Source organism: Sinocyclocheilus rhinocerous, unplaced genomic scaffold (assembly GCF_001515625.1).
Source record: "Sinocyclocheilus rhinocerous isolate Xijiao unplaced genomic scaffold, SAMN03320098_v1.1 scaffold776, whole genome shotgun sequence".
Classification (NCBI taxonomy): domain Eukaryota; kingdom Metazoa; phylum Chordata; class Actinopteri; order Cypriniformes; family Cyprinidae; genus Sinocyclocheilus; species Sinocyclocheilus rhinocerous.
Genome location: NW_015647486.1, coordinates 51,326 through 70,571, shown reverse-complemented (window position 1 = coordinate 70,571; position 19,246 = coordinate 51,326). Strand labels below are relative to the sequence as shown.

General features: G+C 37.3%; 1 protein-coding gene across 2 annotated transcripts in view; it reads right to left on the bottom strand.

Annotated features, from left to right (window-relative positions):
* The window catches only part of ngfa (nerve growth factor a (beta polypeptide)), a 26,334-nt gene extending 11,246 nt beyond the window's left edge, over window positions 1-15,088 (bottom strand). For both annotated transcript variants that reach the window (XM_016513666.1, XM_016513665.1), the window contains exon 1: window positions 14,894-15,088. The gene's annotated coding sequence lies outside the window, so the exon portion shown is untranslated. The remainder of the gene's footprint in view (window positions 1-14,893) is intronic.
* Between the last annotated feature and the right edge of the window lie 4,158 nt (window positions 15,089-19,246).

The following is a 19,246-nucleotide window of genomic DNA, read 5'->3' as shown; positions in this document are numbered from 1 at the left end:
GCAAGCTTCTAGAGGGCACATAAGTCTGAAGTAATGATTTTAGGTAAAGGGGTGCAGAGCCAGTGGTGATTTTGCAGGCAAACATTAATGCCTTGAATCCTGCCAAGAGAGCATTGCAATAGTCCAGCCTGGATAGAACAAGAGCTTGAACAAGGAGTTGTGTTGCATGTTCTGAAAGAAAGGGCCTGATCTTCTTGATGTTGAATAAAGCACATCTGCAGGACCGGGAAGTTTTAGCAAAGTGGTCTGAGAAAGTCAACTGATCATCAATCATAACTCCAAGGTTTCTGGCTGTTTTTGAAGGAGATATGATTGATGTGCCTAACTGGATGGTGAAATTGTGATGAAACGTTAGGTTTGGTAGAACCACAAGCAGCTCTGTCTTGGCAAGGTTGAGTTGAAGGTGACGGTCCTTCATCATTCATATTTGTATATACTGGATGGTGAAATTGTGATGAAACGATGAGTTTGATGGAACCACTAGCAGTTCTGTCTTGGCAAGGTTGAGTTGAAGGTGATGGTCCTTCATCTAGCAAGAAATGTCTTTTAGACAAGATGAGATGCGAGCAGCTATCGTCGGATCATCAGGATGGAATGAAAGGTAGAGTTGAGTGTCATCAGCATAGCAGTGATATGAAAAGCCATGTTTCTGAATGACAGAACCTAGTGATGCCATGTAGACAGATAAGAGAAGATGTCCAAGAACTGAACCCTGATGCACCACAGTAGTTAGATTATGTTTAGTATCATGTCATTCTAAATCATTCTATACTGTTATTTCTTCCACAGTGAACAAAAAGGAATTTGAAAGGAATATTCTCTTTTCTAGAATGATACTTCATATTGACATTTGGCAAGCTAAACATGTATAAAACTGTATTATCTATCTATCTATCTATCTATCTATCTATCTTGAGAAAAAAAAACGCATCTGTGGAAACATGTAAATACCACAGAAGCGTTGCCCTGACCTGTGTCTGCACCATGATCTGAGGCAACCATCACACATTGCATATAGCAAATCTTTCACGGTTATCTTTGGGGAATATGCATGAAAATGAGACTTCCGCACACAGAACTCAGGAGAAATGTGTCCGAAAGCCGCACTGAACTTGAGGAGTGATTGTATTTATTTCTGTTGAACAGTTGAAGAATAACATTAGAGCCTCCAGATGGAATACCAATATTATTATGTTACTAATGAGTTGCACAAACACATATGGCCACAGATACATACAGTACGTATACACACATGGATGTCTGTACATCGTAAATTTGGCAAAAGACAAAGCCACCATTGCAACAGCTGTGAAATTGTATTTTAAACACAGCTGCTGTTTTGTAGACAGTACAACAGTGGACAGGAAGTAGCGTGAAATTTATTTAGGATGTGAGAGCATTGTGGTAAAAATCATTCTGCTCAAAAATTCTCATCGGCTGAAAACTATTACCTGCAAATGTGTCCAGATGCCTTGGCTGACAAACTTTTTTTTTACTGGAAATTATATAAATTATTAAGATACAATAAAAGAAAACGTGGAATCAAAGTGAATTTTGTCAATTTCTGCTAATTTTTAAGGTGACATTGGGTGTTTTTGTATGCGGCACATTCTTTGACTCTGTCACATGATGTGATGGTTGTACAGGCTGTTGTCTTTGTCAGAGCTCACAGGCATGAGAAATCACTTTAGGTGAGCTCTCCAATAGCTCACAGGGCAGCCAAATGTTTCCCAAACAAACCTGAAGACTTCCTGGATAGGCTGACAGCTAAGATCATTTAGAGCCTTTCCTCCAAACAATTTAAACAGATGGAGGCGAGTGGACAAGGGCTGTAAGTGAGCATTGTACAACGTTTGTGTCCCCTAAGTCTTGGTCAGAATTCAGCGCTACTTTTAGAATTATATAACCGTTTCTTGATTAAATCTAAAACATCAGCACTGTTGCAATGCACAACTCCCACTCTGAACAGTTGATTTGATATGGCTTTGGGCCTTGTGTTTGGTGCCAACACTAAATTATGGGAACATTAGTTCATTTGTTTTCACATTGTGCTGCAGCCAAATCGGCCCATTGCTTTTTGAGAAATTTAAAGAGTTTCTGATTTTTGTAAGCTACGTGTTACTGAATACTACTGGTGGCTAGGGAATAACATTTCATGAAGAAAATGACACGTAAGTGTACATATGTAAGTACGTACGTAAGTAATTAATAAAAATAACACTGAAGTAGCTAATGCACAAATGAATCCTTGAATAAGCCAAATTTCCTCACTGGAGCTGCTTACTGAATGCTGAAGCATTACTCAAAGGTGATGTGTGTAATTTTGTTCAGTGCCAAAGTATGTTCTAATATCCTAAGCTTAATATACAGAGACATATTTAAATAAGTCATTGGTAAGCTGACTACCTAAAAAGTGTAAACACTGTGGTCTGTTTGTTTGAGAATCCCGACCTGGGGTTCCTTTCCCAAAAGTATCGTTACCCAGCTATGGTCGCAAATTCTGTTATTGCTAACATAGTTCAACGATTCTGCATTTCCTGAAAATTAACATTTGCTAACAGCAAACCTGTGCGGTTGAACTAAAGTTTCCTATCTGTGGTTAGCATGATGTTGACTTAAATAGATCATGCTTTTGGACACAATAAGCATGCTAACATGCAATTCATTCTATATATATATATTTTTTTTTTTTGCATAGTTTAATTTTGCATTGGAATTGTTCAAAAGTATCGTTACCCAGCTATGGTCGCAAATTCTGTTATTGCTAACATAGTTCAACGATTCTGCATTTCCTGAAAATTAACATTTGCTAACAGCAAACCTGTGCGGTTGAACTAAAGTTTCCTATCTGTGGTTAGCATGATGTTGACTTAAATAGATCATGCTTTTGGACACAATAAGCATGCTAACATGCAATTCATTCTATATATTTCTTTTTTTTTTTTTGCATAGTTTAATTTTGCATTGGTAATGTTACAGTTCAATATCTATGTTAATATTTTCAGATTATAAATATATTAGCACAGAAAAAAATTAAAATGTATTTTTTTAATGAAAACTATATCTTTCATTACATTAAGTATATATACATTTTAGTGTTGACAATCAGCACTGTTTTTTAAAAGTATGCATGTGCATACATTTTTGAAGTATGATGCAAGATGGAGCAATGAATCAAATACAATTAAAACAATGAATTAGTTGTTGCATACATGTTTGTTACTGCAGCATCTCTGAGAAATAAGGATGTGGAGAAAATTGCTAACTGAGGGGGTGTTTACTGACATCGTTCTTAAATAAAAATGGATGTTCATTTACACAACAATGGTGTTTTGAAAATTTTGAAACTTTTGAAAATGGGTTTCAAAGTGCAAGTTTTTGAAACTCATATCTACGAAAATGTGAATTTGTGAAAACGGTGATGTCATACACAGCATATTACCTGTTCAGTCTATAGGTGTGTGCACAGATGCATAGTGTTTCTTTACAAAGAGGAATGGCCAACTACTGGCCTGGCATGAATCATACAGCAACTTTAGTCGCTTTCGAAGATCCGTGTAAACGGGGTTCATTTTAAAATTGTAACACGAAGGAAAAACCTTTCCGTTTTTAGTTTATCCAAAGTGACTTACAAATGAGGACAATAGAAGCAATCAAACCCAACAACAAAAGAGCAATAATATGTAAATGCTGTGACAAGTCTCAGTTAGTCTAACGCAGTACACGTTGCAAGGCTTTTTTCAGGACGGAATCAAAGGTAGAGTGTCATCAGCATAGCAGTGATATGAAAAGCCATGTTTCGGAATGACAGAACCTAGTGATGCCATGTAGACAGAAAAGAGAAGTGGTCCAAGAACTGAGCCCTGAGGCACCCCAATAGCTAGATGTTGTGACTTGGACACCTCACCCCTCCAAGGTACCTTGAAGGACCTATCTCAGAGGTAAGACTCAAACTACTGGAGTGCGGTTCCTGAGATGCCCTTTGCCAGTAGGTTTGACAGGAGGATCTGGTGTTTAAACATGTCAAAAGCAGTGGACAGATCCAGCAAATAAGGGAAGCATTCCATAGGTTAAAAAGTACAGCATACTTTTATTGTGCTTATTCCAGAGTTCTGAAGAGCAATTAATTGGAAATGCAGTGACTGGTTCTTTAATATTGTTAGCTAGTGGATAAAAAATAACTTTTTTTTAACCATTTGCCAATTTGTAGACAAACTGCTAATTCCTATCAGGCAAATTAAATTACATGGTTTTCTAAATAAACGTTATGGTTTGCAAAGCTACTCCATTTCCCACACTGTGTCTACCACAGATCTCATTTCAAGAGGAAATGTAGTCACTGGTGCCTAAGCTAAACATTTAGCATTCTTAGCTAGTGCGTATAAAAATAACTTTTCCTTTTAAGGAAAGAAAATTCTACTAGAGCAGCAAGTCCTCTAAATTAACAAACCTGATTATCCTTATTCTCTGAGAGGAAGCTGTAATTAGCAAAGGGTGAACAGTAGCGGCTAAATTAAACTCATAATGACAGACATTTTAAGCCCAAGGCGAATGTTTTATCAATTTGTTTCAGGAGATTTTGGCATGTCTCGTTAAGAGGCTGATATGTTGCTAATTGAAGTATGAGTGAGGTTGAGATTGTACGGTGGCATGAGGAAGTAGGAATCATTTTTCATTGACAACTCAGTGAATATCACATTGAGTGCAATTATGCAAAGAAGATGAGCTAATGCAGCACGATTTAAAAGATTATTCAAATGGTGGCTGATTGCTAACTATCTTTCCACACGGTACAAGACATTCAATCCGACTTGTGCTTCAGCTTCATTCTCAAATGAGCCATGATATTTAGATTCAAGCATGATTTTATGGTGCTTAATTGCCACTTCTGAATTAGCAGTACTTGCTTTAGTGAAAACTCAGCTCACAAAACAACAAAAGTTTGGTATTAATGGACCTACACCAGGGCTTAAACACACATACATTGGAGGAATTCAGTAAAAATGAATTACACCTGTTGATAACGTCATATATTTGCACTGTCTAGGATGCAGCAGACTAGCAATGGCCATTGATAATGACGCAGCACTGTGTCATTGCTTTTAGTGCCTGGTTAAACTGGATTTCAGGTGGTTAGTGAATAAGATGCAGGTGCAAAACCATGTGCAACTGTGAGTTCACTCCACTGAGCTGCCAAGTTTGTTACAGAAAATGTCCTGATCCTTCAGCCTACTATTGCTAGAGATTTCTGGCTCGTGTTCTTTGGGAACATATTTGTTTGTCTCTCCTGTCCCATGTGGCTCATAACGTCTCAATGGCCTGCGGATTTCAGAAGTGTGACGGTGTTTAAACTTCTCCTAATGAACTCTCCCAAACTGTCATTGCCAGTCAGGCCTTGAGAGACATAAAGCTGACCAGGAATCTTTTTTTTTTCACTGTTCGACGTTAATAATTGTTCCACTGTTTTTTCAAGTCCTCAATGTTTGTTGGTGGGAAAACCTTGAACGTCTGTCTAACGTCTTTTCCATAACATTGGAGTTTTACAGCCTTGACATTCAACAATTTCTGCATGACACATGGCTATGTTTTAGTCAATGCTATGCTACACTATGGAATTAGAAATGGGCTTGCCAAGCACAAATTCTTGTCGTTACGCTGTTGGGAGGAGAGCTGTACTCGTTCCTCTTGACTTAGTCTCAATGGGTTTAACATCTTTCATTGTGGCCGTTCCTGTTCAAAACAGTTGCTTTAAACTTGACCTTCGGCTGTCTGTGCTCATCTTAACATAATTTACCATAGCTGACAGCCAAGAAATATATATGGCTTCATGCATAGCCTTCTACCAGACGGCTGACAGAAAGATTCGTGGTCAAAGAACAGTTTTAAAAAGTTACTTGAAAGTGAAAGGTGTCAAACTACTACACTGCAATAGTTTCTTTTGCACCTTTACAACTCTTTGCTACTCATAGTGAAAATACTGCATATCCTCTTTAAGTTGGTGGATAGACAGATGTGATGCTTTTGAACAAAAATATGGCCTTGCATGATGATCTACTCTGTGAAAAAGAAGTACACTTTGGCATTAAAAAAATGCTTTAAAAGAATATACAAGTGCAAAAATGTTCTTTTCCCCCCACACGAAATACTGCATATCCTCTTTAAGTTGGTGGATAGACAGATGTGATGCTTTTGAACAAAATATGGCCCTGCATGATGATCTACTCTGTGAAAAAGAAGTACACTTTGGCATTCAAAAAATGCTTTAAAAGAATATACAAGTGCAAAAATGTTCTTTTCCCCCCACACTTAATTGTATATTATTTGCAATTGAATGAACATTTATAATTTTATAATAAATGCAATTAGTTGACTAAAGCACATGTAATGTCATAATTAATTCTATAGTATTTGAAATATGGTTAAAGTGTACTGCTGAATGTACTGACAAGCATTCTTGGTAAATTAAAATATATTTTAATGTCATTTCTATTAAAATTTGTATGTTGTATCATTAAATATATTTGTAATTGCACATTTGTAATAGTAAATTTGCAATTTAGTGCATTTAAAATATATTATCTTTAAATGTAACAGTACTTTACATGTGCTTAAGTATGTTAGTAAACACATCAAAATAAGTGTACTTTAAAGCATGACAAAATATTATTAAAACAGTGATTTAAAATGTACTTAAAGTAAACGTTTTATTTTGACATTATTACAAAGTGCCCATTTTAAAACCTAAGTGTATTGTACCTAAGTGTGTTAAGAAACAGTTAAAAAAGCACACTCTCTTCAAGTACAGGCCTTAAATTTCAATAATATAATATTATCTGCAAATACAGTTTTTTTAAAAATTATTTTAAGAACTGAAGTATCAATACAATGAAGCACATTTCTTATTCACAAGGGCTGAACCCAGCTGTTCATACGTACCCCAACAAATATGAGATAAAGTGATGTGCGACAGATGTGCTAATTCCTTCCTGGCTAATTCTTATCTTTATAAACACATACAAATGTGATTAGATGTTGGATTGAGTTGTCAAAGATAAATGCATTCTTATGTTGACTGGAAAAGTCAGTTATATTAACACTCGAAATGAGCGATCAGCTATGCAGTGATTCACTGGAAGCAGTATAATATACACTTAATATAAATATAAATTACACACACACATATACACACACACACACACAACAGCATATATTTTGGAAATATTTACATGCATATATATTTATATTCTTATATTATATATAAATATATTTAACATATAAACATTACATATTTTTCTTAAATATATACATGCATGTGTTTGTATTTATATATACATAATAAATATACACAGCACACACACATATATTATGTAAACAAAAACTTTTATTTTGGATGTGATTAATCGCGGTTAATTGTTTGACAGCACTACTATATATATATATATATATATATATATATACACACACAGTATTTTAGAGTAAGTGTTTTAAGAGTAACTAACTCAGCTATTTTTAAAACAGTGTAATTTTTCCAGCAAAAAGGTACTTTTTCCCACAGTGTAGTGTTGCAAAATGCTAAATTGTTGTTTTTTTGTTTAATTGTATTGCATGTAAATAGTAAATAATGAGTAAATAGAGTCCATAATTAAATATCCAAAACTGTCTTCTCCACTTCTCGTATGTAGCTTTGGTAAATTTGATTCATTGGTTTGTTTGAATGCTTCATGTAGTTAATTAACTTCCCAGTGTTTTTGGTTAAGAAATATTTAGACTAGAAATTAGATTAGATGTTTGGAAATGTCCATATGTTTTTGATTCGATTAAATGCATTGTGTTTTTGTGCAGACTCCTAAAAAAAATGATGCAGAATTTACTTTAAAACAGTATTCACTTAGAAATTGGTAGTAAATTTAACAAATAATTACAAATAAATGGCTGGAAACACATTGAAAGCAAGCACTCTTGAAGTAGAAAGACTGAAATCGAAGTTTCTTGTAAAATACACTTCGGAAAAATAATTTTTTACCGTGTATACAGTACAACAACAACTCTGGAATGAGCTTCAAAAGGTGGAAAAAAAGCCTAAGATTTAGTCAAATCCTCAGCAATTGCATTTGTTAAACTTGCTATACAGGTCTAAGTCATTATACAAACATGACTGACCAATCAGAATCAAGTATTCCAGAGCGCCACAATAACATCAAATAAGCAAACAAGATTTGATGTTCAAGCTGTAATCAAGGATTCAGAAAGTCAAAATAAAAGTTAAGCTATAGATCTGCGTTACTGTGTATATTATGAGTCAGAAACCTGTTCTGTGAACAACCTGTCCAGACTAAACAATATCTGAGCATAGAAAATGCATACGTAACTCTGCTGTAAGAATGATCTCAGAGGAGAACACAAAATGAGGAGATTTTCCAGCTAGTGAAAAGTAACTAGTGAGCCGTTGGTTAGCGTGACTAACACCGTTCATTCAGGTCTTAACAAAACCAAAGCTCACCATTGCATCATCTGTTCGAGGGATTTAACATCAAACATCTCTTCCAATTATGTGGAGGTGAAAGCAGGTAAGATGGCTTCAGGTTGTTGTTAATGAGTGTTTATGGCTGCAGGAAATGGACTCTAAAGCCGCACAAGCGTTCATGTCGAGCAGCTGTGAGTGCCAACAGAATGACTCAGGCTAGAAGTTCACGCAGACACGACTGGCCAGACATGCTCTGGAAAGGTACGTGATAATTCTTCTGAGGCCACACACAGCGGAAATGTTAGAGGTTGTAGTAGATCCCATAGATCTCAAGGCTGTAAATCCAATGTGGAATTCATTTTGTGAGAAGTTACCAAGTCGACACACACATACGGTCTTATATAAGCACAGTGACAGACACTATGAAGGAAGTCTACCAGCTGACGAAAGCAATCGCAGATCCTAACCGAGAAAACACACTCGCAGCATCTGAGCTGAACGCAGTTTGCAGAGTATAGTTTTTTGAGCTATATGCATTTTGAACATTTCATGGATTTCTTTAAAGGGGTCATATGATGCGATTTAAATTTTTCCTTTCTCTTTGGAGTGTTACAAGCTCTTGGTGCATAAAGAAGATCTGTAAAGTTGCAAAGACTAAAGTCTCAAATCCAAAGAGATATTAATAAAATACACAAATAATATTATGTTATTTAAAGTTTTATTGACCTTGTTTTTCTTCAATGAACTTAAAACATCAACACCATGCCTCATATTTCATTTCAAGCTCTTAACTACAGGTCAACGTTAACTATTTAAAAATATTTTTTAGGAATAAAATTTTAATTGTGGCAGAAATGATGCCGCAGTTGTGGGTCAATTGTAATTTTTTTGTAAATTAAATTAATAGAAATAATTTTCACACAGACATTAAAATATTTTATGTTCATTTTATTTGGATTATCATAGATTGTTTCACATATTATGCTTCATATTTTTATTAGGATTTTTCTTCTTCATATTTTAAGATTGAAAGTCTAGCTCTTGGACATTAATAATAATAATAATAATAATACATTTGAAAGAAAAGAAATATAAATTAAATATAAACAATAATAATTACTGATCTTCTGGGTCAGTTGTTTAGGATGCAAACGATCTATCATTCGATCATTTTATTAAACTGCTGAAAAACTGTTTAGTGAATTTTAGTGAAGTTTAGTGAACTGTCAAAATAACTGTATAATGGCATTTGTCTGCAATTTTCCATCGTATGAAACAAATAAAACACATTTCTAACATCATTCTTATGCACACTTCTGCATTGATTTGAATGAACTGAATCATCCACAAGATCCAGTTTCACAGAAAGCATGATGGGAGCTTTTAAATAGGAAGTAGTTATCATGTTCCGGTCAGTGGCAGATACGTATTGTTTGCATACTGAAGTGATTTGAATTTATGTTAAGCACAGGAAAGTGTGGGTGGTTGATAGTGTCTGCGGCATCTTTTATAATTATCATTATGCATTATGAGTTTTCTGATGTCATATTATTTGGATGATTTGTACTTTTAAAATATTTTATTTTACTTTATTTGTACTTTAAAAAAAAAAGAAAAAAAAGTGAAAGTGATTAAAAATGGTCAAAAAGAAATAGTGACAAGTTACGAGACTGTTACTGTTTAAACCTAAAATCTTAATGTTGATAAAAAAAAACAAAAAAACAACGTCCATGGACATGTTATGCAATAGTTACCAATGTACACACTGAAAGCGAGCCATACATTAAGCCACAAGGTAAAAGTAAATATTATCACAGCTGTCTGAATCATCTGTTAATCTTAAACATGAAATTACTTGTCTACTTACCCACCTGCAGTAGCAAAAGACAAAGTTGTAATGTAAAGTCAGGGCCCACAAGGGGAAAGTGGTTGCGGCAAGTTCAAAGCCTGCTGATTGTGTGTGTATGTTCTGTGTATGTTTCGGAGACAACCTCATGTAGAGACAAGCACTGCAAAACATGTCATCTGTCTATGAAATGAAAACAGAAATACAGTGGGTGGGGCACAGGTGAAGGCATCGTGCTCTGCGGTCGAGCTGAAATTAGGGCATATCACATCTGTTAAGCAAACTTCTCCCAATTGTTATTTTAGTGGCGATTGTCGACCCGAAATGAGTCATTAGTCGCTTGTGTACATAAATCCAAAACCCCAGCTCTCAGGGATTGGATGAAACACGCTTGTTTGTTAGCTGAACGAAAGGGAAGATTCAGATGTGCAAGAGGCATAGATTGAACCTTGAACATTCAGCAAGAAGGAAATGTTTGGAAAGGACATAAAGTATAAACAGTGCATGGAGGTCTGAAAGCCCGAGGCCACATTGCGAAAAATCTGGGATTTAAATTAGAATTTAAACATGGATTTTAGAGATTAAAACTTTAAAGGAGACATATTATGCCCCTTTTTACAATATGTAATATAAGTCTCTGGTGTCCCCACCCAGAATGTGTCTGTGAAGTTTCAGCTCAAAATACTCCACAGATCATTTATTATATCATTTTGAAAATGCCTATTTTGAGTGGAAGCAGAAACGCGCTGTTTTTCTGGCCTGTTTCTTTAAATGCAAATGAGCTTCTGCTCCCCGCCCCCTTTTCCAGAATAGAGCTGCGCCATTACAGCTCGGATCTGCTGAAAACATCTGTTTTGGTTCTGATTATCATGTTTATCGCGCTGAAATCATGCGTTTTAAACCATATGAGTTTAAACTTCTGATATACGGTTTTCTGAGAGCACACATCTGAAGCACACGGACAGAAAGCGGCTATCACAGCATGTGAGTACTAAACTAAGTTCTCATTCACACACAAGTTTACGTTAAAGACACACGAGTTACAAAAATGGTTGGTTATGTCTGTGAAGGTAAATAGCTGGGAAATAAATCGCAGGTTTATTTTAGATCTGTGTGGCAGCAGCAATATACAGTAAATAAATCAATAAATCCACTGCTCTCGTCTCCTCTGAGGCTGGGACTCTAAACAGTGTTCTGTGCTCGTCTGTGCAGCCAAAGACAGAACAGTTAGCGTGTTTTGCTCAAACTCGGTAATATTATAATGAGATCCCTTTGCCACGTCACCAAGGGATGAAATCAGACGCGCTCGTTTTCTCAGACGCTTGCCGAAAAAGGCTTACCAAAACAAAGTTACTGGGTTAATCTTTTTCACGTTTCCTTGGTTGGTGGATGCACATGGGGACCTGATTATAGTATTTAAAACCTGGAAAAGTCAGATTTTCATATGTCACCTTTAAACACAAAGGAATGTTGTGATGCAAAACGAATATTTTAGAATCTGTAAATGCAAAATGATGAAAGCAATATTTCAGAATATGCACTATTTCTACGTCACTAATCAAATATATAAATTTGTGAAATAGGGCATGTGAACAATCTTTATACTGAAAATAGATGTTCTTGCTTCTTTTAATTAATGATGCATAAAATCAAATGGCACCCGACACTATAGAAAAACTTTAGGTGCCCATTAAAGGATCAAAGCTTTTTTTTTACATTCCAGAAGCATTTACAAACTTTCTGCTGTTGTACACTCTAAAGTATCAGTCAGTACAACAATTGGATGTAAATCAATCCATCAAATCAAAGGGAATTCCATCAAATCAATAATTTGGATATTTCACACAAATCACAATTCAGATTTTACATTCTGTGACGTTGCTTCAAAAAAAACAAACCACAACTTTCATCTTAATGTAAAAAAGTGGTATCATTAATAACAATGATATATAGAAATGCGGAAAATTTCACTGAATTTTCTGTGCAAATATATACATTTGTTAACACTTTAGTTTAGGGACCAATTCTCAACTATTAACTACGACTTAGTGAGGTAAAATATGGTCATGCAGTATAAGGCATGTGCTTTATAATTACTAATAAACAGCTAATATCATATGCATGCTAATAAGCAACTACTTAATAGTGAGAATTGGTCACTAAACTAGAGTGTTGCCATCATTTTTAATATAGAAAGCAACACGTATTTTCACTATACTCAAACTTTTTAACCTCACTGTAAGTTGGAAAACAAAAATATGAGATCAGTTATATGATACAGAAAAAAAGCTGTGATTAAATTGTGTGATTCCTGCAAAAAAAATAAAAAAAAAGTGCAAGTACTATCGACTTCTTGGGATGAAATCCATAGCTTGACAAATAATTTTATGATGTATTTGGAACAGACGAATAATATCCTATAAACATTTTGACAGAAATCGCATCAGGGTTTTAAATGAGAAACAGATTTTTGGAGTGAGTTTATATGGTTTCAAGATTCATGAATACATTCAAGCATCTGTCTGGGCATGTAAACAATCCTCTTCGTCGTACAAAGATTTTTTTTGGTTTTTTACATTTGTACATTATTGCACGATCTAACTGATCTCAGAGAAAGCGTTGGGGTAAAACGGCTCTATCAAAGATTAAACAATTCCGGCATTGCAATGACCTACCAATAATTATGCTTAAACTTCTAATTCGCAGAAGGTGTCTGACTTCACCAATACCAACAGCACATGTTTTTGATATCTGTTAGCGCTTCTTTACTGACGTTGATATATTCCAGCATCGCACCTCATTTTACAGTCATTCTCTTAATTTATCACTTTAACTTCCCTACTCAAATGTTGCGTGAATCACCATGGGAATAATTTTCAAGCTCTTGTGTGGCCATAGGGGGCATTAAATTTTGCTCTCTGTCGAAGGTCGGTCTTCTCTGCACAAACAAACATGGCTTATCCTAAACAGAAGCGCTCCGAAGCGAGCTCAAATACTCATAAAACTGTCTTGGCAGTGCATACAAGAGCCCCAGGGCTGTACAAACTCTGAAATCCATCAGTAGATACTATATATTCCAGATTGTTTCAGCCAGGTGCCAGAGACAGTCAAACAGGACCCTGGAGTGCGTGTTTGTGTTGGGTTTCTGCAGAAGTATTTTGTGTGTGAACATGGAATGTTGGGTGAGTAAAACTAGATCCACCTCATCTATTTTGTTTGGCCAGATGGTCAGTGTGCTCTTATCGAGCCATATAGTCAACGGGTCATTTTGTATATTCACGGCCAACGCCGGGACTAAGCTATAGGCTCGAGTCATCGGCCTGGGTAACTTAAACACCCAGGGGAGTTGCTGGCAGTGGCCCACCTGCCTCATTAGAAGCCCTCATTACCTCTCATTACCACAGCGGCATGCTACGCTACGTGAGCACAGATCTACAGAGAGAAACCTTTAATTCAGGCTCAATGGGAAACCTGACCCTGCTCATGAATAATAATAGCCGACATCATTGTATGGAAGGAAAATAGCACTGTCCATCTGCCTCAGGACAAGAGAGCATCTGGGAATTTAAAAGGCTTCACTCACTCAGTGTCAAGTAAACGTTGGGTTCTATCCAAAGCGACTTCAAGAGGGCCGTCGACCTGCATTTGGACAAGGCAAGCATACGTATACAGATGCATTATGCGGTACATAATCGCACCTAGGATTTTATCATTTTTATGCAGGCGACTTTATCTTTTACAGATGTTGACTGAATTACCCAACCTGTACTGGACGGTATTAAGTTCCTTATGTGATAAAAAGCATGTCTTATTGGAATATTCCAACTTTCCCGATCTATTACACCATTCTGCCAAATATTCATAAAATCCCTCTGCCTTCTCCCTCCCGTTTGCATATTCAGACTTCAATTTCAACCCGAAGCCGGCTGACATGCTAACCACAGCTCCTGCCCAGATGAAAATGATAAAAATCTGTAACGCGTTCCATGTCTCGGACAGGAATGAAGCAACGATAGCGAGACCCTCTGGTTGTGTAACATGAGTGGTTTGATGGATAGATGGAAAGAAAAAAGAGAAAGGGGGAGGTTTGATGTTTTAGGGGTCTCTAACTTCTAAGCATACTTCTCCAAAGTCTGGTGGTCCCCAGCACCTAGTAGACCTCCAAGTTTATCTCTTCATGCTTCAACTACATTTAATCTCACACCCCAGAATGCTTGAGTTTTCATAATACCACAAGTTATTCTTGTCCAAACCACACAATTTGGCTTGGAATTCATTCAGAAACAGTTTGGATTTTTCTTCTCTTTACTATTTACATTTTTTTTATTTTTGGAGTGGATGTTGTGAGCTCCACTTCTGCTGGTTCTCTCCCCTCCACATACCATCTAGTATATCCCTCAAGTTATTTCTTTTCAATGCATGCATTGCTTTTCTTGTCAGCAGCACCTTGAGTCTTCCTGTCATAGGATACGGGCTCATTTCAGATTAAAAGCTTCCCTTTTGCTCGTTGACATGTAGCAAGACCATTCATAAGCATTCCACGAAACTCATAATTCAAAACATCAGCACCCAGTGCTGCTTACCTCACAGCTGCTCTCCTCTCACGTTTGTGAAATGTCAAAACCCCAAGTTGGTTGTATTCCAGCTCTCAAATTCTCCACAGGTTTATCCCCAATGCCCGGTCCTGTTCGGTGTTACAAAATGCGAGTATCCAGGTCCTGTGCCATCCACTCCAGCCCTGCTCCCACTCTCTCTTAAGGGAAATTGATTGTTCTGAAAGTTGGAGTCCCACAGCTACTCCCTTGACCTCCACTGCAGGAGCCAACAGGTCCTAGTGCCTCCCCTTTCCCTCCCTCTCTGCCCCTCCTTTCTCTCGTCACGTCTATAGGCTGCAGAATCCGTTGCGTAGCGCTGAGAGTAACAGGAAAGTGGAGCTTTGTTTAGGCCCCGTTCACGAGATGATTCACTGTCGTGATTTGCTTGGCCCGTATCAGCCATTCAGATCTTGACATTGCCCTAGTCCTGTTAGTCATCGTTGGAATTACTTACCCCAATAGTTGTTTCAAACTCTTTTCTTGAGTCATTCAGTCACGATCCAGTTTGCTCTAGAAATGCAAGCGCCTCGGGTATTTGCATAAGAAAATATGAGGCGCCTGTATTGCAGATGCAGAAAATGAGAGACAGAATAAAGGAATGACAGAAATGATGTTTCTTTTTTTAGAACAACTCCCGCAAACAAAACCACGAAGGAGAATAAAAGCCAGCAGATGGAACCGCTTCGATTGGGGCTCCAGCTATAGTTCAGAGGCCCTGAGTTGAATTGAATTTAAAGAAGAATTACGCTCACAGAAAGTGCAGTTGGCCGACTGCACTAAGTGAGTATGACATGAGGAGTTTTCTCACAACGAACAAAAACCTGGCATTAATAATTTTGATGGGAAATTCCCACACAGAAATTTACATTTCTTCAAATTAAAGTTTGTCCAGCGGTTCCATTGTTTTATTCATGTCCCTGTTGGGTATTGAACTTAAAAGCATATATAATGCAATTTGATACCCAGCACACCCAGCTTTGAACTGGGCCAGTCAACTCATATATCTTAACAGAGGGGTCTCATCTCATTTTTACCACTGTCTTTCCTTTAGCTCTCTGATTTTAGTGAAAACAAGGTTCAAATATTCATCTGCAGCCTCAGTGCAAACAATGCTGTACTTTGAATGAAGATGAAATTTTCTTTTGCGATTTATTTTACTCCAGTACATTATTAATTTAAAAATTGCCCTTGTTAGCTACTTACATCAAACACTTCAACCCTGTTAAAACCTCCCTAAAGTAATTTGCTTGTCCTTGCTGGCCACCAAGCTTGTTTCTACTGGTTGGACTGGTCTGGTTTGATGATTTTAGTGGTGTTTTGTGTACTTTTTAGTTGGTCAGGCTGGGAGACTGGCTATACCAGCTAAATACCTGCTTGGGAAACCAGGTAACCTAATACCATATAATAGTTTTACACCGTGTTTAGACCAGACACGAGCAGCATGACACAATGCAACCAAATCAACGACTACCATTAGTATCACTGGTATCAGTGGTACTGTCTAAACTAGAAGTGGTGGGAAACAAAAAGTCACAGACAGTAAACTGATGCCCCTTTCTATGTAGAATGTACTCCACATGCTTACAAATGCATATGCAACTTTTGATTTGACTTGTTCAGTGTAGACAGCCTCAAGCCGTTGTGGCGTGGTGCGACATGACAATGGTCACGTCTGGTGTAGACTTGATGTTGGCGGAAATATGTATGGTGCTATTGAAAACATAACACTAACGATACTGTCCTCTGAGACTATGAAACACTCAGAGTTGAAGTCAATTAGTAACAAATATACAAAAACGAGCACTTAAAGAAAGCGGGTATAACCTGGAGGTGCAGAGCCGCATGCTTTATGCATAATCTGACATGCTTTGCATGTTCATGGCAGTATAGGGGAACCGTTCTGGGCTAATAGTCCTAAGCATTCAAAGATGTGTCAATTGCTTTGTCAGGGGCTGTCCTTACAAGACCAGTGTTGAGTTGGAATGTGACCCGGTAGCCACCCAGACCTCTTGACCCTTCTGACTGGTTCATGGTTGGAGAGGTAGGAGAGAGCAAAGGTCAAGTGTTGTTGTATTTCAGTTTTGCTGAAGCCATAACTGTGTGCAGTGCACCAGCTGGGGTTGAAGATTTCCAGCCAGGATTGCTTTCACATTAAGGGCAATGATATAGTACTTAACTTTGATAACCCAAATTCTTTACCCGTCCAGGCATTACCAAGGTCTGTCTCCATAGTAATGGACCCAAGATGGCAAAACACACACTATTTATTTTAGCAAGCATTCTTGAACCAAACTGATACTCCCATGACGGCTGACTTTTTTTGGTAATCTAATGGCTTCACATTAGAACATTTGTATGGACCCAAGTGTATTTTTTGTTAGAGTTCGGTTGGTTACATTTATGCATTCGGCAGATGCTTTTATGCAAAGCAACTGAAGTTGCATTAAAGGTGTACATACATTGCATTCCCAAACCCTCTTGCTAGCTAGCACCATGCTTTAATGTTTGAGCTAAAGGAAATGGGGTGTGCACCAACTGGTGTACAGTTCATGCGAATTCAAGTACGAGTTGCAGTTGTTAGAAATGCAGCATGTTCTACAAATGAACCACTATTAATGATATTTAATTTGCATCTTTGCATTATAGTTTAATGCACTTCTCATAGCAGAATATCTCAGAATAAATAGCACCCAGAGGGCAGCTCAAATTCTTTGCATCTTTTGCAATACCGTGGTTTGGACCCAAAAGTACAGTGTGAAACGAGACCAGTGGGACTAGTGGAGGGGGTGGAACTGAACTCAGGACTGGAAGTGTAAAAACAGTCTTACATGCACATGGTCCATTAAAACATGGATGGAGATTCAATACACAGAAGCTTTATTGTCCAAAGTCTTATCATCCACTTAACTGCTATACCTCAAGGAGTATGTACTATATTCACTGCGATGAGGGTTGTGGTTAATGAAAGTGGTTGGACGGGTTTTCCCGAATGATGTGGGCGATGCACATTAAAGTCTTCAGGGTATGTGATCCTGAATGCGCTCTTTTTTCACTATGTAGTCGAGCGTGCAAATTGGACAACCTGCCATTCATCTTTACTCTCGAGCCTTGAGTTCTTTCTAGGGGGTTTACCCTAGTAAGTCAGTGATTGAGACGTTTGAGTAAGGTTAATTTTACATTAATTTAAGGTTAATTTAAGTACTAATACTGTTTCAGTGGTTTAATGTTGCCTTACTGTACCTTTACAGTGTAATTTCTCATCACTTTTCAGCGGAATCTACAAATGGTTTACTAATATGGCATAGTTATAGAATGTTTTAATACTGAAGAATGCACACATGTCATCTCTAAGTCAGATAGCAAGAAAACAGTCAAACAGGAAACTGACATTTGTAGCAAAATAATTAGCAGGACATTTATCCCATATTGCAGTCCTGGGCTGTGCTGTGTAATTGAGCCAGGCCTCCTACACTCATGGCTGGGTCAAGAGCTGACATATCGCTGCCTCCTCTTCACTCATTGACTCCTCATCTTCTTCATCCCACCACTCTGCGCTTCAGAAGCTCGCTATTGTCCCGCCAAGGCCGGCAGCAGAGAACAAACACCCTCCTCCACACACCCATCCAGCTCTTCATATATTTGTCTGCTCTCCAGACACTGCCGGATAGAAGGATTAAGCAGAATAAACCAATACAACAAAGACATTGAAGGTAACCACAAATTTGGGCAGCTGAAATGAAACTTGAACTTGTGTTTTTGGTTGCTATGGAGTCAATACAGTGTAACAACGAAGTTGCCAATTATGCATCCTCATTCTTTAAAATGATTGTATACCATGAATTGTGAATCACAGTAGTTATTAGCAATTATTAAATGATAAGCTCTGCGTCACATACAGGGGTTTTGGCATATTTAACTGCTTCAGAACAGACAAGCCGAGTCAAAGTGACAGCAATTAGACGCATTCCTCAAATGCCGAGTCAGCCCACAAGTCCCGCGGGGGAAATAGGGAGTTCTCATTCAATACTGTGTGTGGTGCCATCACGGATTTACCCACTACCTAATGTCTTCCCGTCAGAGGGATAATGCTTTTTTAAAGTCATGTATTTAAAAAAGGCATGTAAAAAGCCTTTTTTAGTCATACAATGCGGAATGTTCATTGATTGAAAATGAATGGTTAATTGTACTATAAACAGATATTGTGTGAAATTCCTCCGCAGTGAAAAAGAGCACTGTAAAGCTACAGAGACACATTAAGCTGAAAAAGCGATGAAATAGTATGAAATAAATGAATAAATTTGAACACAAGACATGCTAACGTTACCTAACGGGTGATCCGAA